The 27,159-nt window shown below is 35.3% G+C and overlaps 1 protein-coding gene and 1 pseudogene across 3 annotated transcripts in view; one reads left to right on the top strand and one right to left on the bottom strand.

Annotated features, from left to right (window-relative positions):
* Nucleotides 1-27,159, bottom strand: part of RASSF8 (Ras association domain family member 8) — a 119,895-nt gene that overhangs the window by 53,313 nt on the left and 39,423 nt on the right. For 2 of the 3 annotated variants that reach the window (XM_055318640.1, XM_055318641.1), the window contains one exon: nucleotides 26,954-27,053. The exons of the other annotated variant lie outside the window; for it this stretch is intronic. The gene's annotated coding sequence lies outside the window, so the exon portion shown is untranslated. The remainder of the gene's footprint in view (nucleotides 1-26,953; nucleotides 27,054-27,159) is intronic. 3 annotated transcript variants of the gene reach the window in all.
* On the top strand, nucleotides 14,398-15,132 carry LOC129505491 (60S ribosomal protein L10a-like; annotated as a pseudogene).

The raw sequence follows: 27,159 nt of genomic DNA, 5'->3' as shown, positions 1-27,159 counted from the left end.
TTTATTACACACCAAAGAAGTCTTATTTTTAATAGCCATACTTTCTTTTAAAAGTATCAGTTTAGCATCCTAAACTCACTCCTAATTATTATTCACTGAACTTGTGATAATTATGTCTTAGTTTTAAAAAGCAAGCTCACCTCATGTGGGATTGGGATGTTTTTTGATATTATTAAAATTATTTTAAAAGAATAATGCTAGTATTCTGTAATCTGTAACCAATTTTGTCAAGCAGATATGTTGGTCAAACTGGAGACATTTACCACAGTCTAGCTCTCCAGTTCCCTTTGTGCAGTCCATCTCCATGTCATCTATGACCCAGAAGACCACCTGTAAATGTTACTTGATTCAAAGACAGCACATTACTTTACCACTGTGGCCAAATCAAACCAGGTAGAAGACAACAATCTCACTTTGCCATGACGGAGGAGAGCTTCCGGTTTATCAGAATTGGATTCAACTCTTGAGAGAAGTCTTACTGAGAAAATCTGGATATACCTACTGAAGCCACACATAAACTAGTTGTTCTAAATAATAATGGACTACAAAGGGGTTAACATGAGTCATCAGGTATGGGGCCAGATCAAACTTACCATATACAGTGAAAGGTTCTTCTGATAGGTAGATCAATATCCTTAATTTAACCCAGTATCCATTTAATGTCCCTGTTTCCCTGGAAGTGATGTGGGGTACAACCAGCACAACACAGGTTTACCTATAGATATTTTCTGCTAGTTCTCCCACAGGACCTACATAACTCCTGGCTAGTGCTTTCAAGTTTTAAATAATTTTAAGTATTTAGTTTCTATACAAATTAAATTCTATATAAATTCTATAACAAATTAAAATCATGTTCTTTTAAGTATTTAGTTTCTATACATCTAACAAATTAAAATCATGTTCTTTGTTTGGCTGCTAACTCAGGGATCCATACTTAGTTTTATAAACTTTTCTTGTTCTTTTTTTTAAGTTTTTAAAATTTTTTTTTAGTTATCTCTACACCTAACATGAGGCTTGAACTCATGACCCCAAGATTAAGAGTCTCATGCTCCTCTAACAGCCAGCCAGGAGTCTCCTTTTCTTTTTAATCTAGTCTTCTTTAGCTCATGAATTTTGTTTGTCAATAAGAAATATTAAAGCAGAATGTCATAACACTTCAATCTAGTTATGTTAATGTCAAGAATTTTAAAATTAGGGACACCTGGGTGGCTCAGTGGTTGAGCATCTGCCTTTAGCTCAAGGAGTGATCCCAGTATCCTGGGATCGAGCCCCACACTGGGCTCCCTGCAGGAAGCCTTCTTCTCCCTCTGCCTATGTCTCTGCCTCTCTCTCTCTCTTTGTGTCTCTCATGAATGAATAAAATCTTTAAAAAAATTTTTTTAAATTAAAAAATGTATTTGTTAAGTGAATAACAAGTTCCTAGAGCTATTTTCATAAACAGTTTTAAACCAAGAATAAATTCTTCACAGGTGGCTTCCAATCGTCTGTGTAACATGTATGTTGATGTTTATAGTCTAATGAATATAGGTCAGAAGCATGAAGAAATGAAGCAGCACTTTTTAAAAAATAATAAATAAAAATCAGCTTTTATAGTGACACAGATTCTTAAGGATTTATCAGAAGAATAGACATACACTAATTACAAAGTATTAATACATTTCATTAGAAGTTAAATAAACTGATATGCCTAACAATTCACATGCCTCTTAGAGACATTTTAGTAGAAATGAAATCAGGCTATTTCACAGACTGTCATAGTCATGGGAAAGGAAAAATTTTTTGTCATGAATGATCTTGCAGGTTATGTTGGTTATTAACTATTGCCTCTCAGGGATCCCTGGGTGGTGCAGCGGTTTGGCGCCTGCCTTTGGCCCAGGGCGCGATCCTGGAGACCCAGGATCGAATCCCACATCGGGCTCCTGGTGCATGGAGCCTGCTTCTCCCTCTGCCTATGTCTCTGCCTCTCTCTCTCTCTCTCTGTGTGTGTGTGTGTAACTATCATAAATAAATAAAAAAAAAAAAAATTAAAAAAAAAAAAAAACTATTGCCTCTCAGCTCCAAATTCATCCTTTTGGCCTGCTCTGAAAATGGATCTGAGTCCTTAAACAGATTTTCTTTGACAACTGCAGCATGTAAAGTTTTGTCAAGAGAGGGCACTGGAGAGACACACTAGAGAGGGCAGGAGGGAAGGGTTCTGTTCCCTCCTGGCTCCCCCAGGGCCCAGTTCCTGCAATTGTAGAGAGGTCAGCTGACCCAGCAGCTTCCCCAGCACCAGCTTTGGGTGATTTTATAGTAGAGTGCCTCTAGTAAGATGCATCTTCAGCAAGCTCCAGGGGAGTGGATTTCGGGTAAGTTCCATCAACAAGACACCACACTGACTTTTCTGTACTGAGAGACACAGCCAGGTCCTCTGCAACAAACTCTGAAGTCAGTCCCAAGGGGCCCCTTCTTTGGGTACTCTATCTCAGCCTTAGGGAAGTGGCTGTTAAGTTCATGTTATACCTGCTCTTCTTGTATTCTACAGAGTTCTCTTTACCTCTTATTAATCTCTCACTTCCTATTCCCTGTCATATTTATAGTCCTTTATATTAAACTTTCCCTGTTCAAATGACCATGTGGTTCCTCTCTCCTGACTTGGCCAAGATTTTCCCAGCAACAGAAAGCACTGTTTTCTTATTCTTCTTTGTATACTTCAGAATAAATATGCTCACTAACAACAATACTGATAGAAAATAAAAAGACCAAAAAAAAAAAAAAAAACCAAAACAAAACAAAACAAAAAACAAAAGAAAACAGAAAAAAGCTTTTCTGCTAAAAATATTTTGCTTACCTAATCCTATAGGGACTTTCACTCCCATATGAAAAACCAGAGAAAAATAAGTGAGAATGTTTCCTCATTTATTATTATTCATCTACAGGAGAAAAAAATTCCAGTTGAAAATACTAAAAATGTGAATCCAAAGCTTTTGTGAAAAAAGAAAACTTGTCTGATTTGTGCATAGCAGAGAAATAAAGAATCAAGTCAATTTTACAAATCACTAGAAATGAAAAGAAAAAAGGAAAGATTTCAACTGATGGATGGATGAACCTCAGATAACATTTCATTATCTATTGTCTTAATATAAAAAAAAAATACAAACATTTATGTAATAGGACAAATACAAAGGAGAAAGCATAAAGAAAAAGGGGAAGAAAATATTTTCACAACTTTTAAATGGGCTGACATAGACAACTGCCACCAAACAACCTTATAAGCAATTTAAATTATGAAAAAAGTTAATTTTTATATTTTAATCTTTATAACTACTTAAAACAACTTTCTCATTCAATATAAAAACTGTGCAGAACTTAAAAAGTTATAAAGCTCTCTTTAGAAGTTCTTATATAGAGATAATAATGACAATAAAAAAGATCCTCCTATAATGAACTATCAGAGAAATTAAGAAAACAATCTTATTTACAATTGAGTCAAAAAGAATACTTAGGAATAAATTTAACCAAGGAGGTGAAATATTTGTATACTAAAAACTGTAAGACATTGATGAAAGAAATTAAAGATATAAATACATGGATATTCTATGTTCATGGACTGGAAGAATATTGTTAAAATGTTAAAATGTCCATATCATCCACAGGGATCTACTGATTCAATGCAATCCCTAGCAAAATACCAATGGCATTGTCTACAGAAATAGAACAATCCTAAAAATTAGTATGAAACCAAAAAAGACCCCAAATAGCCCAAGTAATATTGATAAAGAATAAAGCTGGAGACATTAGGCTCCCTGATTTCAAACTATATTACAAAGCTTCAGTAATCAGAACAATATAGTACTGGCATAAAAACAGATGATCAATGGAAAAGAATGGAAAGCCCAGAAATAAACCCGTGCATATATCATCAATTATTTTATGACAAAGGAGTCAAGACTGTATAATGGGAAAGGATAGTCCCTTCAATAAATGGTGTTGGGAAAACTAGACAGCCACATGCAAAAAAATATCCTACACTATACACCAAAAAATAACTTAAAATAGATTAAGAGCTTGTATGGAAGACTTAAAACCATAAAACTCCTACAAGAAAACATAGGCTATTAGCTCCTTGACATTGGTTCTACAGATGATTTTTTTAGATCTGACTCTAAAAATAAAGGCAAAAACAGCAAAAACAAGCAAGTAGACTAGCTCAAACTAAACAGTTTCTGCAAACCAAACTATCAGCAAAATGAAAAGGCAACCTACTGACTATGAGATAATATCTGTCAATCGTATATCTGTTAAGGGGGTAATATCTAAAATATATTTAAAAATGCATAACTCAATAGCACAGACCTTCTTCCAAAGACATACAGATGGCCAAAAGAAGACATACAGATAGCCGACATGAAAAGACACTCAGTATCACCAATCATCAGGGAATTACAAATCAATGAGCTATCTATTACCTCATACATGTTAGAATGGCTAAAAAGACAAGAAATAACAATTGTTAGCAAGGATCTGGAGAAAAGGGAGCCCCTGTGCACTGCTGCTAGGAATATAAATTCATGCAGCCACTATGGGAAACAGTGTAAGTGTTCCTCAAAAAATTAAAATTGTAATTACCGTATGATTCAGTAATACCATTTCTGGGTATTTATCCAAAGAAAGCAAAACACTAACTAAAAAAGATACATGCACTTACGTGTCACTGCAGTTATTACTTATGATAGCCCAGATACGGAAACAACCTAACTGCTCTCCATCAATGGATGAATGGATAAAGAAAATGTGATACACACACACAGACACACACACACACCCTATGTGACATATGTGTAATAGAATACAGTTCAGCCATAAAAAAGAATGAAATCTTGCTATTTGCAGCAACATGGATGGACCTTGAGGGCATTATGTTAAGTGAAATACATTAGACAAAGACAAATACTGTATGATTTCACTCATATATGGAATTTAAAACAACAGCAAGGAAAAAACCAAGCTCACAGATACACAGAAAAGATAGGTAGCTGCCAGAGGTAGGAGGTAGGGTGTGAGTGGATGAAATGGGCAAAAGAGGTCAAAAGGTATAAACTTCTGGGTATAATATAATTAAGTTATGGGATGTAGTGTACAACATCGTGCCGACAGTTACTAATATTGCATTGTATATTTGACAGTGGCTAAGGCAGTAGATCTTAAAAGTTCATCACAAGAAAAAAAAATTTTTAACTACGTTACGGGAACAGATGTTAACCAAGCTTACTGTGGTAATCCTTTCACAATACATACAGATACAGAAACATTATGCTGTACCCTGAAACTAATAATATTATATATCAATTATGCCTCAATAAAATATATGTAAAAAAAACCCTTCTTCTTCCCAGATTAGAAAAATGTGGTTTTCTAGAATAGACAGCAATTACATTAGGTAATATTACAACATAAATCCAGGCCATGGGAGGAAGCCTGGGTGCCTCAGCAGTTGAGCCCCTGTCTTCAGCCCAGGGTGTGATCCTGGAGTCCCGGGATCCGTCCCACATTGCGCTCCCTACATGGAGCCTCCTTCTCTCTCTGCCTCTCCCTCTCTCTGTGTCTCTTATGAATAAATAGGTATGTAAAATCTTAAAAAAATAATCCAGGCCATGTGAGCTACGGTTCAAGATTATTGGGAGATCTTAAAATCTTACGTTACAGAAAAGCTAATTCTTAATCTAAAGAAACACTATAAAGAAGTAACAAAAAGGCACCAATTAGACTTTAGAACCAGGGAGAGTCATTAGATAATCCAAAAACAAAAACTCCAATCAACCAAACAATCAAGCAACAACAAATAAAAAACCCCTTAGGCAACCCTAAAGAACTTCCAGATTTTAAAGTTTAAAACAAACAAAAATGAATGAATTTCCCAAGTGTTTCAAAGGAAAATAGGCCCTTCTTGCCTCTAGTTAAATGAACTCTTTATTTGAAGGTTCTGACTCTCCAATTTTGGAGAATATGACTACTTGACAGGCAAAATACAGGATGAAAATAAAGATAATAGTAATTTGGTAACAAATGATAAACTTCAACTGGCCACCAGCACTTCAAAATAACCATTAGTCAGAGTTAGTGGGGTCTGTGGTCACAGTGTTATGGAGAAGTACTGTCTTCTGTTTTTAAAGTATGAATAGATAGGATCATATCAATAAAGAAAAACCAGAAATGGTGTTATTGAGAAAAAGTTGAGTTACTAAAGAAACACTATTGAGTAATTTCTCTTCATTTCATTTGTTTTTTCAAAAAAGCACATTCAAGTCAGCATTTCTTACAATAATACACTGTCTGCCTTTCACTATTATATGTTTTCTTCGCCTAACAACATCACTATGAAAATAAGAAAATTTTCATTTCTTTACAAATGGAAATAAGTAACTTAAAGTATAATATTACTTAACTTTAAAGATACATACAGAAGATAAAGAATTTTCCATGGCCTCACATGTTAATTTGGATTAAATTATATCTCAGTCTCTACTGGTGAGGTAGCCTATCTATGGAAATATATTTTGATATTCAGTTATTTTCTATTTTTCAGTTTTGTGTCAGGTTTCAGAGGAGAATAACGAAGAGCCTATTTTCTAGAAATCTGAACACTAAGTGGGAGACAGGAATGATAATTTATTATAGTGGGTATTATTGGTCCTCTGGCTTAAACACGCTGACCCTGAAACCTGTGCTACGATGCTCTTCAATAATACTGCAGTGAGGAGGGGGAATCCCTTGTATCAAAGGGTCAAGAGACATACTGGAAGGTCTGTTTGATCATACGTGATATTCTAAAAAAATACTACCATCAGTTGAAGTAGTAGTAAGGTCTGAAAGGAAAAAGAATCATAAATAAATAAATAAGTAGCAAGTTAAGTAAGTAAATAAAGCTGTAATCCTAACAACTTTTTATTTCTGCAACTACAGACATAACACAGAGTATTAAATTCCATTGTTAAAGGATTAGTATTTTGATCTACGATTAAAATCTAATGGATTTTAAATTCATTTTCTGCTGATTGTATAAAAATCTAATTTCATTATAATGAACTCTATGAGCACTGTCAAAATTGTTTTTTTATCTCATTTATCCATTTGAGAACATTTTCAAATAAATAAATATTATAAATCAGGAAAATCAACTTGCCTTAAAATTTTCTGACATGGAGAGGACTTTTATATGCTAAAATGGAATTTATCCTGAATTCAATTCAACTGTTCACACCAATGAAGACTTCCATAGAAAAATATTGCATCTTTGTTCTTCCTATAAAACAAAGCAATAGTTTACCTTATTTATTATTTCTCAAAACCAAATTGGTCCAATTTCAACACACCACTGAAATTTCAGAGAAAGTTAATAAAGACACTTTTACCTTGTCTATTAAAAGTCTGTTTGACTACAAATGCCAAGAATGTAATGCTAAAAAGGATTATCAGCTGAGCATGAACACATACCATGAGCAAGTCATTATGTCTGTCATGGGTACAGGTATACACACATGACTTATTTCATCATCCTTCATGTGGAAGTTGCTGGTTAAGAACATATTTTAGTGGTCAGGCAGCCCTGAATTCAAATCCTGACCCTACCACTTATTGGCTGTATGACTTTAGACAAATTACTAGTTTTCTTGGCTCTATAGCAGGAATGATCATCCTTAAAATTTGTCAGAGTTAAATTAAAATGAACATGAAGACTTAAATACAACCTGGCATGCAGTAATTACTTTAAAAAAAATAGCTATTAGTATTACTACAGGAATTTGCATCTTTCAGAATTCATTAGTGACTGATCACTGAATGTGATCTTGAAATAGGCGGTTCCCTGTCAAAATCTGCTATAGTGAGTGAGCTTTCACTCAGTAAGTCACTGTACATATGGCACCAGCCAGCTGTGGTTGCATCTGTGGCACTGGCAGCTCAGGAGGGGCATACGAACACAACTCCATGAAGTAACAAAGGTCCACACTCATATTCTTCAAACCAATGCTACAGGTCTGAGATTTGTCCCTGCAATACAGAAATGTGCCATTTACTCAGAATGAGGTTTAGAAAAATAATGGTTACAAAAATAGACATATTTTATTCTTCCTGGGGCCACTCACCTACCTACCAAGTACAGGATAAGAACTAGTAATTATACTCTAAGAATTTCAGAGAGTCTTAATCTAGGCCTACTATTCAACACTACCCACTCTGAAAGAAAAAATATTTCTATCAATGTGAAATCTACTTTAATGACACAGTACACATATAATTAAAAAAAATCTTTAAAAATTTAAAGTTTGTCAGAGAATGTTGATGTTATAAAACCAGGAAGAATGAAGAATATATCTAAAAAGAAAGTAGGGCCTTTTATTATAAAAAGTAACCTTTTTCAGTGTCAAATCTTATGGTATTTGAAATTCTAATTTTGTGATTATGATTTCTAATGAACAGCCTCAGATACTATTTCAGGTCCCGTTACATGATTTTATTGAGCCCAAGTGATTCTGATGAGAAAGCAATAAAATGGGAAGGACACAGGATATAAGGAGTCAGCAGACATGGGTTCACTGCATATTTTTACCATATAACCCTGAACTCCTTTAAACTCATGCAGGCTCATTTTTTTCAGCTGTAGAATACTGATAAAAAATATTTTATCATTAGCCTGCTGTGAGCAGACTAAATTCACTTATTTAAAAGTGCTTTATGAACACCAAAATGCTATACCATCAGGTGGCTATCAGTCGAGAAGCTACATTTTCCCATGAGTTTATACAATGGACTTGTATTACTGGCAATGAGAGAGAAACTGGGAGGGAGGTCCTGTGGGCACACCACATGAAGAGAACTCTGTCCTCTTTAGTGAGCAGAACTAGCCATCTCCCTGTCTATGAGCCTATATCAACAAAGAACCCTGTGAATAACATGATGCTGCCTATATGGAAATCTCATCATTTTGGGGGGGGGGGGGAGATACGCTTTCCTTTATTTTGATTCTATAAATTTGGGTAGAGGGACAGACACAAAGATGGAACAAATCACACACTCCTAAAATTCACCTGGAAGGAAAGAAACATCATGGACACAGAATACCCACAGAAAAACAAATCTGGATACTCATAGTCCCCACCAATGTTTAAAAAACCCAGCTCACTTATATGATTAGCAGAAATATAAATTATATATAAACAGTGTCAAGAGTATGTCAAGAGTGATATACTGATATGAGGCCAGACGGGAAGATGACTTCTATTCCTCCATCTTCAGAAACACAGGAAGCTATTTACATCCACTATAAAAAGGCTGATCTACAATTCACACAACCAACACTCAAGTATTCATTGCCAGTTACAGTGCTATTTGAAGAAGCAGCAGAGATTTGGTTTTCTCACTTTTTAAATATTAAATGCCTGGCAGCTTTTGTTAAAGTCACGTGTAATATTTATTAAGTACCTATCATATGCCAGAAACTGTTCTAAGTGCTTTAAGTGTATCAATTTATTTAGTTCTCATAATAATCTTAAAAGGTAGGCACTATTATTATCTCTACTTTTTATTTAAGAGGAAACCAAGGCACCGAGAAGTTACAAAGATCATATACCTCAGGAATAAGGCCAGGATCTGAATCCAGGCAGTTTACAACCAGAGCTCAAACCATGAACTAATAAACTCTACCATCTAATAAAAGAAATAATTAAGCAGAATATACATTACACTTAGTGCTTTCAAAAAAGCATTTAATAAAAGTCTACTATTTGCCACATATATGAAAACAAAAGATTTAAAGACACTAGATTTAAAATGAAGTTCATGGGTTACAATATCCATTTCTTAATTACGTCCTTTGTGCGACTAGAGGTGGAAAAGAAGCAAGGGCCTAGAAAGGTAACTATTACTAACAAAAATAACATTGCTTATGAAAAAAAGAAGAAAGCTCTCCTGGGAAATATTTGATTAATTTTTTGGAAAATAAGTTCTGGGGAAATTCTCAAAGCACCTTCTCACTATGCAACACTGAATAAAGTCAAACGTCTACTATTTTCAGTGAGGACTGCCTTCCATGGGCAGATGACTTTCAACTCTTAGATATGGAACTAACACAAACTAAAGCAACATCAGGCTTCATCTCAGAAGAAACTGAAATAAAAATTTCTTTCATCTCCTAGTACTGCTCCCAGATTCATTCATATGTGGCTGAAACATATAAGGGTATAACTTTTGCAGTGAATTACCTCTAGAACTAAAAAATAGGATCATTAATCAGTTACCTTTTATTTCATTCATAATTAGTCAGGGACTTTTGCCATTCCAGTTTTTACCACGAGCCACTTTAAAACAAAGAAAACTTTCTCACTTGTAAGTTCAGTGGGTTTTTCCTCAGTCTCATAATCAGCAATGTCTCAATTATAAGAAAATCACGGATCAGATCTCTAACCACCTCCATCCTTTCTCTTCAAAATGTGTCAGCTGCCTGCCTCTCTAGAATTTTCCTCTTGATAGAAGCTCCTCACAGCCATCTTTGTATATTTCTCTCCACTATTCCTTCAACTGGCTCTCAGTTTTCATACAAGCACATCGGCACCATTTTACATATTTGGTCCTAAATGTTCTTCATATGAAAATCTGTCAACTCAGATCAACTCAGATAGTATGATCAAGATGGTCCATGATTATTATACCTTTATCACTGTGGCTCCCTCAGAGGGGACAAGCACAAGACCAATTGACAATATTCTCCAGGACACAAAGCCTTGAGAATTCTCTGGGTTCTGCAGATGTGCTGTAAGGCCTCCTTTGGTTTCTGAGGTATGAAGATGGATAATTCCTCAGATGACCTCGGAAGATCTTTCTCAGATCTGCACTTGGGCAGATCCAGAAATTCAATTCTTAGCACTAACAAGATAAGTGATAACCTCTTATCACCCTTGGGTTCCAAAGATAGAAAGATAAAATGGTACCGGGGCCTTTAAAAACTCTTAAAAATGACAAATGTACTAAGCTAGAGAGGGACAGTTTCTATTCTAGTCTTCATAAACAGAATTGATCCCAACCAGTCTCCCTTATGTCCCCCATTTCCCTCTCTCCAGTCTCTTAGGTATCCAAAATTTCATGTTCCTGGGCCAAAGGCTCCAACCAGTCATTCCCCACTCTGTCTCATCACCAACAATAGGATTTTGCAGCCCAGAAGCATTTCTTTTCTTCTTTACCAAGTCTTCTTCATTTGTTAGTTGTCAAAGAACCAGATATGGAGGAAGGAGAGGAATAAGAGACTGACAAAAGCACATGTTAATTAACCTTAACCTCCAACTGGTAATATGAGAAGAAGTAATTAGAGAAAGATAATTTCTATTGTTCCTTAAACTGCAGTGCCCATTCTCAGGACTGGGGGAACTAAGGGGTGTATAGCAAGCAAGGTGCCTAGGGTACAAAATGCAAGGAGGCATCATTCTCAAGTGGCGACATTGTATTTGCATGACTCTTAAAGAGAGTGCCTCTTTATATTTTGTGCCCTCATAAGTGCCTCACTTTCCTTATTCTAAAGGCCCTGTGCCATTCTGCCTACAAGTCAAAATGGTTAAGATGTTTCCAAGTGGACAAGAAGGACCAACTTTAGCTGTTCTCAGACAGTTGCCTACAGAACATGAATTGCTTCTGCCTTCCCTTCTGATTTCCCACTAATTTCTAATTTAGTGTCTGGCTAAATAAAGCCCAAATCCTTGGCTGGTGCCTGATCAACTTTCCTAAACAAAAAAGGAAGAAACACTGGTGAGTGACAACACTTTCTGATCCCAGGGCCTCAAAATCTATTTTGTATTTGTATTATGCATCAATTAGCTATTCCAGAGCTATGGCATACTAGATGCTTGGAAAACCAATGGTGCAGTCATAGGTACACCATGGCTAACAAGGATGCCAGTTCCCTTATATTAGCTCCAGCATCATCACTATCTCCTTTGATTTTTATAGTGGATCAGAGAATAAATAAGTAGCTATATTACCTATCTTAAAACAAAAACACCTTCCTTTTGATCCTACTTCCCCTACCAGCTATCTTCCATGGGAGGATAACTTAACTGCTTTTTCATATTCTCACCTTCCATTCTCTATTGAATTCATTCCTGTCAGGCTCTTACCCCCATTGCTCCACCCAAACCAAGCTCATCCATCATGTTTAGCTCATTGCTAAATCTAAGAGTCAATTTTTCACTCACCCCTCCAGATATAATTTCTTCATTTGGCTTCCAGAACACCTGCACTCTCTCTTACTTTTCCTCCAACCTCCCTGATATTCTTTCTCAATCTCTTTTCTATGCTTTTTTTAATCTTTGAGAATCCCAAATCTCAATCATAGGTCCTTTACCCCTTTTTTATTTATATTCATTCCCTTGGTGATTTCATTCAACTCGAACATTTCTTGAAATACCATATACTTGACAATTCCCATGTATTTCAAGCTCAGATCCCCCTCTGAACTTCAGCCTCATATTCATATGCCTAGTCAACATTGCCATTCCTATGTCCAGTAGATATCTCAAACTCAACATGTCTAAAAGGAACTCCTACCTCCATAAACTGTTGCACTCATACTCTTTCATTGCAGTTCAAAGCAACTAGAATGCATCCTTTCAGTTGCACAGGCCCAAATGCCTACAGCTATCCTTGACTTTTTTCTCTCATAACCCATATCTAATGTGTCAGGAAATCCTGTTAGCTCTATCTCTATCTTCCCTACCATAATTGCTAACCTGAATAACCGCAAGAGCCTCCTAATGAGTCTTTCTGTTTCTACCCTTGTGTTTCCTCTAGCCCCAAATAGGCTATTCTCAACAAGGAAGAAAGAAAGAAAAGAAAAATATTTTATAACAGAGAGACAAGAACTTAAATGTAAATGAAAGACAGACTAAAGCAGCTAGATGCTTATGCCTTTCCAGGCACACCTCATTTTCTTGTGCTTTTGCTTTACTGCACTTTGCAGGTCCTTTGTTTATTTGTTTCTTTCTTCTTCTTCTTCTTCTTTTTTTTTTTTTTTTTTTTTACAAATTGAAAGTGTGTGGCAATCCTGCAACAAATAAATATTTTCGCACTATTTTTTTCAACTTCATTTGCTCATTTTGTATCTCATATTTTAGAAATTCTCACATTTAAAACTTTTTCATTATTATTGTATTTGTTATGGTGATTTGTGATCAAGAATTACCACTCACTGAAAGCTGTGATGAAGGTTAGTATTTTTTAACAAGAAAGCATTTTAAGTTATAGTATGTACGTTGTTTGTTTAGACATAATGCTATAACACACTTAATAGACTATGGTGTGCATATAACTTTTACATGCACTGGGAAACCAGAAAATTCATTTGACTTGCTTTATTGTGATGTTTGCTTTACTGCAATGGTCTGGAACCAAATCTGCCATCTCTCTGAGGTATGCCTATGCCATAAATGCAACGGTTATATGTGCAGGTATGTAAATGCAGGTATATTGAAGCAGGTACATTGACTCAAATACTGCAAGGCTGTCTATGACATGGTTATTAAGCTGGGGAACCACTCTTTTTCAAATACTGAATTAAATATGATTTTCCCTAATTTCCATAAAGTTACATTCCTGGAAAATTCATTATACATTAAGACAATGCAAAAATGCTTTGTGTGTATATGTAAAGAGTTATGTTCAGTTGTGGTTTTTCAATAGGGAAACAGTGTGCCATTTTAATATCACTGTGTGGAATTGTCCTGTGCACTGCTGGATGCCTGGCATATCTGTTACCCATTCACTGAATGCCAGTAGCATTCTTTCAATCACTGTGATAACCAACAATGCTCTCACAAATTTCCTAAACACTCCTGATGGTGGAACTACTCTTTCTTAGAAACACTATTAGAAATATAGTCTCTAATGCAACAGAATCTCTTGATTCTGTAGTTTAATCAAAAGAAGCATGAACAACATACTGAAAAGCACAAAGTGCCATCCTTTTTGAGTGTGGAAATTAAACTTAGGAATATTCTGGTATATCCACTGGTTCTTGGCCAGATAGTCCCCTTGTCCTAACATGTTGGTGAGCCTGGCTTTCTTGTGAGATGGGGATGGGATTATGATAGCCAACAACTATGCATATCAAACTATTACACATAATTTGAAACCTAGGGCGGCTGCTATGTAAATCCATTTTGCAGTAGAAAAAGACAGGGGAACTGTATGTGTACAGCAAAGAACACAGACTGATTAGGAATCAAAAGCTATGGGTTGTAGGAGATGTATCCATCTATTTGACAGATCTTTATCTACTGGCTAGGCATTGGGACCACAAAGATGAGTGGAAGAGTTTCTCCCCTAGGGAAGATGTCTGTCTTAAGGGAGCAAATCAAATCTCTTTTTCTGGCTACCATGAGCAGCAAAGTCCCCCACAACACCCTGTACGAGGCTGTGCAGGAGGTCCTCCACAAGAACCAGCACAAGCACTGGAAGTTTCTGGAGACAGTGGAGCTACAGATCAGCCTAAAGAACTATGACCCTCAGAAGGACAAACACTTCTTGGGTACCGTCAGGCTTAAGTCCATCCCCCGCCCCAACTTCTCCGAGTGTGTTTTGGGGGACCAGCAGCACTGTGATGAGGCCAAGGCAGTGGATATTCCCGACATTGAGGTGCTGAAGAAACTCAACAAGAATAAAAAACTAGTCAGGAAGTTGGTCAAGAAGTATGATGCTTTTTTGGCTTCGGAATCTCTGATCAAGCAGATCCCATGAATCCTGGGTCCAGGCCTGAATAAGGCTGGCAAGTTCCCTTCCTTGCTGACCTACAATGAGAACATGGTGGCCAAAGTCGATGAAGTGAAATCCACCATCAAATTCCAGATGAAGAAGGTGCTATGTCTGGCAGTGGCTGTTGGCCACGTGAAGATGACAGATGATGAGCTCATGTGCAACATCCCCTTAGCTGTCAATTTCCTAGTGTCATTGCTCAAGAAAAATTGGCAGACTGTCCCAGCACCTTTACTAAGACACAGTTTAATAAATCCTAGTGCTACAATCAATCAATCAATCAATCAATCAGTCAGTCAATCAATCAAAGGGGCAAATCAGTTTCTAACTGGGTCTTGGTTTCTTCTAGCTCAAATCTGAGTGTTCAAAGTAAAAAATGAAAACTATATATATATATGCTATGGTGTAGTACAGGGAGAAAACAAAATGAAGCAGGCAAGATGGTACTAGAACTAAGACAGTCACTCATATGACACTATTTTACTTTTCACCTGAGGATATACATATTACTATATGAAATTACTATTTTGTTAACAGTAAAAATCATTATTTATATTTCTACTTCTCGTATAATAAAAAGATGGAGTATACATTCAAACAATTCTTGGAAGCAAAATGGAATAGAAATGGCAGTTAATATCAGCATGTTTTTTCTGAAAGCATTATTTGCTGTACAAAAAAAAAGCAATTTTTAATTATTTCATCCCTCACACAATTAATTTTGACAAGGCAAAATTTGCAAAGAATTTGCACAGTAAAATTGTTTGGTGGCCATCGAACAGCTCGCAGGAGAAAATGTTAACAAAATGAATGGAATGTTAAATCAACTGGCTGGAAACAGTATATACAGCTTTTAATGTTATCTATATATATCTAATTTTTTAAGTGGGAACATCTTAAAGTAGCAATATCCTTTTGAAGAATGAGAATATGTTAAATATTTAATTTCTTGAGATTACAGAGAAACTATCAATAATAAAGAATGTGAGTAATTTTTCTCCTTACAGAGCTATCTGAAGTTTAGGTTGCTCCAAGTCATTAACACTTCTACTTCTCCAACTAGAACTTTATCTGCTTATAATTTTGATCCTTTCAATACAATAAAACCCAGAGCCCCAGAAAAGGTTGCTTATATCAATTAGAATAAGAATCCTGTTTTTTAAATTAGTCCTCTCCTTCCCATCCACATTCATATTCACACCTACTTGTACTTGTTAAGATCCAAACAAATCATGCTTCTTATGTGCCTTTCTAGGCTTTGCATATGCTATTTCCCAGTCCATTTTCAAAGACTTTCTCCCTACTCCCTAAATACCTATTCACCTTTAAGCACTTAAATGGTATCCACGAGCAGTCTTCCTTAACCTCTGCACAATCTTCCCCATGCTCCCATCACCTTCATTCCACTACTGCATAATTTATGACAGGACTAAAATCATTTACTACCTGTCTGTCCCTCATAGACTCTCTGTAAGCCTGAAGACTGGGCAATACCAGGTCTGAACACAGATTTGCTAATGAGAGAACTATGGAAGATAATGGTGAAAATGCTGTGGTCTTTGCAAAAGACTCAAAACTTGAGGTCTATTACTTCCTCTAGTTTTGTGTTTTAAAAAATTTATTTAGGGCAGCCCTGGTGGCTCAGCAGTTTGGTGCTCCCTTTGGCCCGGGGCCTGATCCTGGAGACCCGGGGTCGAGTCCCAGGTCAGGCTCCCTGCATGGAGACTGCTTCTCCCTCTGCCTCTCTCTCTCTCTCTGTCTCTCATGAATAAATAAGTAAAATCTTTTAAAAAATAATAATTTATTTATAAATCATAAGAAAATTAAATTTGGTATGTATATTACCAATTATTCTATTAATTTTCAAGGTTACAGCTAGATAGTTTTTCCTAAGAAAGAAATGCATCTCTGTAGCTGATGTACAAAACAAAGGCCTTTGATTCACGCAGTCTTTTTTTTTTAATTATTTATTTATTTATTCATGAAATACACAGAGAGACAGAGGCAGAGACACAGGCAGAGGGAGAAGCAGGCTCCATGCAGGGAGCCTGACGTGGGACTCGATCCTGGGTCTCCAGGAACAGGCCCTGGGCTGAAGGCAGTGCTAAACTGCTGAGCCACCTGGGCTGGCCACACACACAGTCTATTAAATGCATAAACATTCATATTTGAAATATTTAAGAACAAATCTTCCTATTTAGACTATGCATCATCCAAAAAAATAGGAAAACACAAAGGAAGAAAAACATACCAGAGGAGAATTTATATGAAAAGCAGTTGTGGTTCCTGAACACTACCACAACTGCCTTTCGATGTTAAAAAAGTGCTTAATTGAAGCAATACAGACCAACTCTCCTGTGAGAGGAAATGACGAACACCTGTGTAGTTCGTTATGACTACCACCTACAATGTCCAACCAAATGCACTAAAAAGATACATTAAGGAGGTGTGAGAAGTCCATAACACAGCTATACACAAAACTTATCCATCAGGACAGCTAAGGTAATTTGCAGAGATGGAGAGGGGAATTAACAGGTGTCTAATTTTCACATATATAATGTGTTTTATGAGATCACAATTTCATTTAACCTTTACAGCCACCCTTTGAGCTAGTTATTGTTAACTTCAATTTAATGAGTAAGGAACTAAAACTCAAAAAGATGAATGTGTCCTCACTTGTCCTATATCCTCACTGTCTCACTCAATGACAATGACCTGTGTTCCCTAAGCATGAACCACAAATAAGGCACTATGGGTATGAGTGACCACTCATCCTGTTTGCCTAGAATAGCAACTGTTCACTTTGTTATCCCAGCATAAGATGTTTCACTCTCCAAAGTATTTACTTTGAACAATTACAGTTTCCATAGTATGGAAGAATGAAGGTCGGCTAATATAAAAGTATATCTAGCCGAAGTCTGTAACAAAATTGAAGCATTCGGGAAAGCACCACTCTTTTAATAAAAATGATGATAATTAGCATACATTGAACTTCGTACATGCTAAGACCATTACATGTACAGTTGACTCCCTGAAGTCTGAACTGTGTGGGTCTACTTTTTATGTGTATTTACTTCAATAAATACAGTACAGTAAATGTATTTTCTCTTCCTCATGATTTTAACATTTTCTTTTCTCTAGGTTACTTATTGTATGAACACAGTATATAATACATATAACATATAAATCATTTGTTAACTGTTTGTTATTGATAAGGCTTCCAGTCAACAATAGGCTATTAGTAAAGTTTTTGGGGAGTCAGAAGTTACATGTGGATTTTCAACTGCATGGAGGTCAGCACCTTTAACCACAGCACATTAAGAGTCAGGTGTATAATTTAATCTTACCTAACATCTGAGTAAGAAAACTGGAGTTTAGAGACTAAGCAGTCAAGTTCACACAATTAGTAACAGGATAAACTGACTTGCACCCTGACTGATGAGTCCAGATGATACATGGCAGTTTTTGACAGCTTCTGGAGACATCATGGAAGAAGGGATAAGGATGAAGCCAGAGTCTAGAAAGACTTATCAAGGTTGCCCTTCCTGCAATATGAGTCTCTTTCCTCTAAGTTCCAGGTCTTTGGTTGGTTCTACTTAATGGTGTGTGATGTGTGTGTGTGTGTGTGTGTGTGTGTGTGGTGTGTTTTCACAGAAACCACTGAGAGAAAAGTTTAATCCTAGGCAAAATGAAGACTATCCAGAGAGGCAAGTCAAAGACCGATGAGGGGATGCTTGCTGGAGGCAAAAAGATTCTAGACTTAGCAAGGTCATGAAGAGACTTTCATAAGCTTTGAAACTGGAGGTTTAAGACTAGTTTCCCTAAATTTCTAAGGAATTGAATATACTCTGGTTGAAATGTGGGAGAAAGGAAGAGTGAAAGAGGAAAGAGAGAGTGTGCAAGTTCAAGAGTTGCTATAACATAGTATCACCTGGCAATAAAAACTGTGTTTCGTATCTGGTATGAACCTTCTTACTTGGTGAGGCTATATATTCCCTAAGGGCAGAAAATATGGACTCCATCCTATTCTACTTTTATGACTTCCATGAGGTCCACTTTAGATAAAAGAAATTGCCTTTGTAAAATCAGAAGGAATGTTATAGTATCATTACTACTTCAGTATTATCTTAGTAGCATAAAAGAACAAAAATTGATTTTGTATTTTGGCCCTGTCTTTTTTTTTCAAAGATTTTATTTATTTATTCATGAGAGACACACACACACAGAGAGAGAGAGAGAGAGAGAGAGAGAGAGAGAGAGAGAGAGAGGGGCAGAGGGAGAAGCAGGCTCCATGCAGGGAACCTGACATGGGACTCAATCCCGGGTCTCCAGGATCATACCCTGGGCTGAAGGCGGCTCTAAACTGCTGAGCTACCCAGGCTGCCCAGCCCTGTTTTCCTTTTTTTTTTTTTTGTATTCTCCCTACCACATTCAGGTGGATAGGAGATATAGGCACAATTCAATTTACAGGGACAGAAACCAGGACACAGAAAATGATAGTCACTGGTGCAATCAGGAGTAGACTCAATCATAGTCTCATGCATATTAAGTAATTACATACCATCATTATTTTTATACAAATTCAGCCAAATGGAATAAATATTCACTGAATTCCCACCAATTCAGCATGCGGTTTGATTATCGTATCTGCCTTTAAGATTATCCTAGTGATTAAAGGAGTGAACCTGTAAAGAATCTTGTGTAATACACATACACACACAACTATTGTTGTAAGTTTAAAAAGGTATAAATATATGTTGTAGGTACACATTTTCTGCAAAGATATCCAAGAAACTGTTAAAAACGGTTACCTTTAAGTACAGGAAATACAAAGAGGAAGAAGGTAATCTTGTTTTTCACTTTATACCTTCGTGTACATTTTAAACTTAATTGTATTACTTTTTCTTAAATGAGCAATTTTTTTAAAGATTTTATTTATTTATTCATGAGAGACACACACACACACACACACAGAGAGAGAGAGAGAGAGAGAGAGAGAGAGAGAGAGAGAGAGAGGCAGAGACACAGGCAGAGGGAGAAGCAGGCCCCATGCCAGGAGCCCGACGTGGGACTCGATCCCAGGCCTCCAGGATCTCACACCCTGGGCTGAAGGCGGCGCTAAACCGCTGAGCCACTCGGGCTGCCCAAGCAATTGTTTTAAATATATAAGGACTGATGCTTTGCTAAAAAGCTCTTTTCTAGAATTTCAGAAAAACAGAAGTTATCAGATATGTCAGAAAAGCTACTTTTAGAATCAAGCATGGTCTCAGGAGAAAATTAAACAAATCTAAAAAATCTGAAAACTATTATGACAATGTAAAATCAAATTTTATTTAAACTTCAAGGTGGTTCATCTGTCATTAAGTGAAACTCTTTAACAACATGCTTCCTGTTGCTGGAAACTGGCCACCACGCTCACCTCATGGATATGTGCCTTGTGATGAGACAGGTTCAATGCTATGCCAGGACCTTTTCAGGGCCTTAGGCACCAAAGGCCAAAGTTTTTTCTTAGTCATGAAGGAGAGGTGGTACCTGCAAATCCGTAATTATTGGAAAAAACAAGTCCACTGTTAAAAGCTGTATTCAGGAAGTACAGCACAAAAAAATTAAACAAAGTTAATACTTAAGGCTTCAGAGGCACAGCATCTCACGCTAGGTATACTTCCTAAGAACTATTAAGTTCCTTGCCCAGGAACTTAAAAAAAAGTCCCCATGACCTTGCTAAGTCTTACATTTTGTTGTGAACAAAACAGTAGAGTCAATGGGGACGGGGAGAGAAGGGGAAATAATCAAATGGCTACAGAATTAAAATAACTCTTAATTTTCCCACTTAATCCATAAAAACTTCAGTAAGTTTGATTCAATATCATTGGCAATCAATATTTGAACATTTAAATTGCTGTGGCACTTGATACATAGGCATGGGGGAAAGGGCTAAGATTTAAACAGCAACACACTGCTCTTTCTTATTCTCAGGGATCTTGGGCCCCACACTCCCCAGGAGGCATAATTACCAGATGCACAGGTATATACCACAGTCTAATATGAATGCTAGTCGCAAGTCTGTTCAGCCCTAACCAGAGACTCTGATGATTCTCTCGTTATTTAATTCTGTATATAACCCATCTCAATAAATGTTTTTACAATAATTTTTTAAGAAGATATATAATGAAATCCTAGACTTTTGATCAACCTTAGATTTTTAGAAAACTAAATCTATTTTCAAATTTCTGATTATAAATGTATTTGTTTTAGAGGATCTATAATAATAATTCTTATTATTTTGCTCTATGACTTGGAGATAACCATCATTAACACTTTGCATATTGCCTCATTTATTTATTTTCTATGTAAATACACTTAAAAATACAAGGTTATAGTTTATATCTATCCTGACATTGTTACTTTTTAGGTTACTATCATTTTTCCATTTCATTAAATACTAAAAAAAAAATTATCTATAAATAAGCAGATAGGTAATTAGGTAGATTCCATTACTGGCTGCTACACGGTCTACCCTGTAGTTGCAATATATGAGCATTCTGATCTATCTTCTCTCACAGCCAACATTATCAATTATAATCATCTATGTTACATTTTACACAAAGGTCACTTATATAAGTCTCATGCACATTTTTGAATCCTTAGTGATATAATATACCAAATATGACATTCCTTTATTAAGCACTAAGCCTGAACAAATCTTTAGGTCTATATCTGTTTGCATTCTTTTTTAAACAATTTACTGAGAACAAAAATCTAATTTTTAAATTAAGTAATGATTATTACTGATTTGAACTAACTATATATGGTATTAACTATTTTTCTCTATGTATCTATCACAGGGAGAGATAATATTTTTCCTCAAGTGATTGTTGCCTATTTGTGACCTGACATTTGTGAAAAATTTTTAAATTTAATTATATATATGAATTTTTCTTTTTAAACTTTGCTTTTATATTTTAATTCATCCTTCCCCAAGTCCAAGATTATTATACATTATCTTCTAATATATTTATTATTGTATTTTTCTATTCATTATTTGTAATGACATTCTTACCAACACAACATTCTTGACTTTCTATTCTGTTCCAAGTATTTTATCAACATTATACTATTTTTTTTTTAAGATTTTATTTATTTGAGAGAGCAGGAGCAGGGAGGAGAGACAGAGGCAGACTCTCTCTCCACTGAGCAGAGAGCCTGATGTGGGGCTGGATCTCAGGACTCCAGGATCATGAACTTTGAAGGCAGACGCTCAACCCACTGAGCCATACAGGTGCCCGACATCATATTATTTTTAGTTAATATGTATCATTATAAGTTCTCCATTATTCTTTATGTAAACATCTCTTGGCTCTTATTTATTCTATAAAAATGAAATTTAGAATCACTGACCTATGAAAAATTCTGAGATTTTGATTAGAATTACATTAAATATACAAATATGAAGACATGGGAAATACTTAATAAACTGCCTTGCTATCTAGAATCACTGGGTCTCTGCATCTTCAGAATAGAGTTTAAGAGTTTCCTGCCCATGGGCCATTCACATTTCTTACAGAGTTTAATCCTCAGCATAAATTTTTATTGCTACTAGGAATGGACTCTTTGTTTTTTAATTTTTGAACTATTACTACTATGTAAACCATGATATTTACATTACAGTGGAATTTTACTATATTAGTTTAAGTATTCTGGGCATTTTTATTATCTGCAAATAATTTTGTTCTTTCCAATAGTTCTCTCTCTTTTTCTGGTCTTAATACAGTGGCTGGATATTTCATAGTTAATTTAGATAAGTAGTGATGACAGCAAGTATGATGCTAATTCTAATAGGAGATAAAATTCTAGGGTTTCACCATTATTAGTATTTTGGCTATCGACAGCTTGATTCCTAATTTGCGGACACTTCCCATAAAATATTTATAGTAAAGATCTTTAAACAGTGAGATAATAGGTGATTATATTTTCCTTCAAATTTTGTTGATTTATATTTTCTAAGAAAATTATCCATTTGATTAAGAGTCTCATACATATGTAGAAAAGTGTCTACAAAAGTATTACCATTTGTATCTACAGAAGTTATATCCAATAACTGCTAATTTTGTCTTTTATTTATATTGTTAGACTAGACACAAACTCTTCCAATTTATTTTCCAAGTTTCCTAAAATGAATGGACACACATCTTTATCTCCTTATTTTCTTAATATTTCTTGTTTAAGGAGAAATGTTTTTAACTCCAAATTACCTTGATTAGTAATCAGTATCTTGCAGAAAGCAAGAGTGAAGCAAACTCTAAAAGTTTTGTTATTAGAAACAACATTCTACTGTCCTTTGTGAAAGAGAGCATAATCTAAAAATAATGCCGATATAAATTTCTCAAAGTAAACTTACTCTAATTTAAATGATACCTCATCCTTTTTATTTAAATACATTCATGCTTAAGTAAAAGATGCCATAAAATAAATATATTAACAATTTGATATTAGGAAAATCCTAACATTCCCAGATCAGAGTTCCATGTAAACCAGATTCCAATACTCTTAGTATAAAAACTTGCATGTTAACAAATGTATATGGCAATGTGTTCAAATCCTTATCAAATTCTTTTTTTTCATATTTTATTAAGTAACCACTAGACTGAACCTATCTTTTCATCTGAAATAGTTAATTTGAGATACATTATCAGAAAATGCCAGTTTCAAATATAAACAGTTAACTTTTCATTTTTACTCTACCAGGGAAATTTCAAAGTGCTAAAAAATACAAGCTGCTACTCATCTGCTAAAAACAGAAATGAAATAATTAGATCACGATGGCTCCTTTCTCAGAGGGGAAAAAAAAAGATGAATGCAATTGGAATGTTTATTGTCACTGAAATTCTTCAGGCCTGGATTCCAAGTATGGGTTTGATGCAGGTTACTATGACAACTTAAATTACAGAAACTGTCCCCTCTTCTACTAAGTTTTTTTGCCAAGAGATCATTTCGAGTCTCCTAAAATCTGTGTGCATGAATTACCTATAATAACAATAAATATTTCTTTGTAAGTTTCATTTAGAAATGCTCCCATCTAAACCATTAAAACTAAGCATAAACATATAAGAAATAAATCCCACAAATCTACATGGGGCAGAAAACCTAACCTGAAAACACGAACATACACACACACAGCTTAAAATATAAAATGTTGAGAATATTTTGAAACTACTTCCCACTACCTGAAGCACAATATACTACCATCATAAGCTTCATTACAGAAACTATGGGAAATTACTTACAAGGCAGTTTGGAAAAAAGATTATAGAGCTTAGTCCTGTTTATCATTTTTCCCCCTCTATTAAATGCCTCTTTCAGGAAGGCACTAGAAAACGGGGATGGGAGAAGAATGCAGTCCTATTCTGAATAGAAGAGAAGTAAATAAATAATATGTAAAGTCTTATTTTGTCTTATGTAATTTTTTTTACATAAAATGGAGCTTGAAAGTTCTCACATAGCCTCAAATTTACAAACATTAAAAAAAAAGATGCCTTGTAATAAGTAAAATGTGAATTATTCTCTATCATTCCCTAAAAGAATAATGGCTCAGGAAAAACTGCATCATTGTGCAGAAATTTAGTAGAAATATTCTGATTGTAAGACATTAAACATTTAAAGTTGCTCCATAAAAAAAAATAATAATAAAATTAAGGTACTTTCACAGTGTAGCAATACTGAGAATTCAAAGCTAGTTTTGTTGCATCAAAGTTAACATGCCTAAAATTAGATGCTTCATTTCAAAAAACTTTAGGGAACTCACATACCCTCTCTTTCAATGACGAAAATGGGTTAGTTCAGTAACTAGCAAGAGCGAAACAGTTTTATGTACGGCTATACCACACCCAGGAACTGTTCATTTATTTAAAACAGACAAAACTTCATTTAAAAAAGGAAAGCAAGGTAGTATGCTAAGGGAGTCTCTTTGCACTTGAAGTCAAGAATCAAAGGCTGATAATTTTTAGTATACTAAACATTTGAGAAGAAACAGCAAAAAATTAACTCTGTTAGCAACAAACTCTAGGCAACTCCCACATCTCCTACCTGTATGAGGAGAAAACTAGCAGTGTTCTAAAAGAAATAAAAAAATTGAAACATTCAAACCCAAGTGTGCACAATCTCTAAACATTAAATCTGAACCCACAATTCCTCTTGGTGTAACTTTTACATAAACCCTCCTAAATAGGAAATAATGTAATGAAAAGAAAAATTTACAGAATAGCTTTACCAGTGATGAAAGTTAAATCTAAAATTTCAGTGATGACACAATTATGGAGAGAACTATAGTAAGTGGGACTACATAATACATTTGTTCCTTACTTTTCTTCTTTAGACTATAGTACAAATAGCAGGGCTTAACTAGAATTTTTCAGCCCTTACACAGATATAACAAAATTGCTCTATTAGAATCAGACTTCTGCTTTCAATCCATGTATTTTTGCTAATGCCACAAGCAATGCAACAGAGTCTTGAACCAGTGAGGATATAGACTTGTGGTTTTAGGAATCCATTTCCCTCCACATAGTTTAGTAATTACCACAAGGCTCTATGGTTACACTTTTTATTTCAAGAGGGAATTTATTTATGTAAGACTTTCAAAAATCATCATTGAGGCAAAAATGTAAGCACATAACTTTTGCAAATGAGGGACTAAGGAATTTACAAGACGATGTGCTGGTTGGTGCCCATAAGAGTTTATTCACCTGTAAAATGTGAACAGTTTATTCACAAGTGATTCACATGCTACAAACAAGGTCAAATTATTTTCCGAGCCAAGGACTCATTTTAATGTTCAAGAGAGGATACACATCAAGCATACAAAAAGCAAGTGAAAATTAATTTTGTTGTATATTCCCACCTCAAGAGACTTTGTGACCTCCTTTACTTAATGAAGTCAATTGCACTACTTATGGTGTGGAAGCTCAAACTAAAAGCTATTTCAGACTTATCAAGACCTTCTAACCTTTACTTAGAAATACTTTCCTGCTTTAAAAGATGCTGCTATCCAATGACTGATGAATGGATGCGGCATATACCTCATGCCTTCTTTTTATATATAAATTTATATATATACATACATAAAATATACACAAAGCAGTATAAATATATATAAATACACACACACACTAGAATATTTAGAATATTATTTAGTCACAAAAAAGAATGAAATCTTGCCAATATGCAATGGCATGGATGGAGCTACAGAGTATAGTGCTAAGTGAAATAAGCAGTCCTAGAAAAATAAATACCCTATGATTTCCCTCATATGTGGGACTGAAGAAACAAAATACACAAAGGGGATAAAATAAGAGAGAGAGGGGGACAAAGCAAGAAACACACTCTTAATTATAGAGAACAAACTGATGGTTACCAGAGGGAGGGGTGTAGGGATGGTTTAAATAGGTGATAGGGATTAAGGAGTGCGCTTGTTCTGAAAAGCACAGGATGATGTATGGAAGTGCTGAATTGCTATATTGCACCCAGAAATGAATGTAACACTGTATACCAACTGGAATTAAAATTAAAACTTACACTTTAAATAAATAAATAAGCTAATTAATTTTTAAAAAAAGGCTGCCAATTTAAAGTACAAGTAGAGTAATGCTCAGAACACCTAAGAGTGGTGACATATTAATTTGCAAAGATTTGCTTCAGACTTCAGATTTGAAATATAAAGCATGTTTCATAATGCTATTAGTGTCAACCCAAATTTGAACCTAAGGTTTATATTACACTGGCAAAGGATACTATTGCTAATTAAACTTTAGCTTTATCTAAATATAGGCCTTATAAATGGTGATTCTTAAGAGTGACCGGTGAATACAACCTTTGAAAGTTTTCCAAAATTTTCAAAAGTTGTTTTTAAAATGTCACTGTAGGGGATCCCTGGGTGGCGCAGCGGTTTGGCGCCTGCCTTTGGCCCAGGGCGCGATCCTGGAGACCCGGGATCGAATCCCACATCGGGCTCCCGGTGCATGGAGCCTGCTTCTCCCTCTGCCTGTGTCTCTGCCTCTCTCTCTCTCTCTGTGACTATCATAAAAATAAATAAATAAAAATTAAAAAAAAATAAAATAAAATAAAATGTCACTGTAAATGATACTCTTCTAGGATATATGCAAGGAGTACACATTTTCAGACTCACCTTACCACATGCTGGAGTCCCCAAGTGGGAGGAGTGTTGAGGTAGTCTTGAGGAAGAGTAGAGCACCAGACAGGTATTCTAGGAAGAGCTATACAGGCACCTGAAAAGGTACACAGTGTTCTCTTATAGTCCTGGCTAATTTTTATCTTAAAAATGCAAAACCACCCCACTTTAACTTATAATCATCAAAGAGCAAAATACATAAG

This window comes from Nyctereutes procyonoides, unplaced genomic scaffold, assembly GCF_905146905.1.
Source record: "Nyctereutes procyonoides isolate TBG_1078 unplaced genomic scaffold, NYPRO_anot_genome, whole genome shotgun sequence".
NCBI classification, from domain to species: Eukaryota; Metazoa; Chordata; class Mammalia; order Carnivora; family Canidae; genus Nyctereutes; species Nyctereutes procyonoides.
Note: the sequence above shows the minus strand (reverse complement) of the source record. Positions and strands in the feature narration are given on the sequence as shown.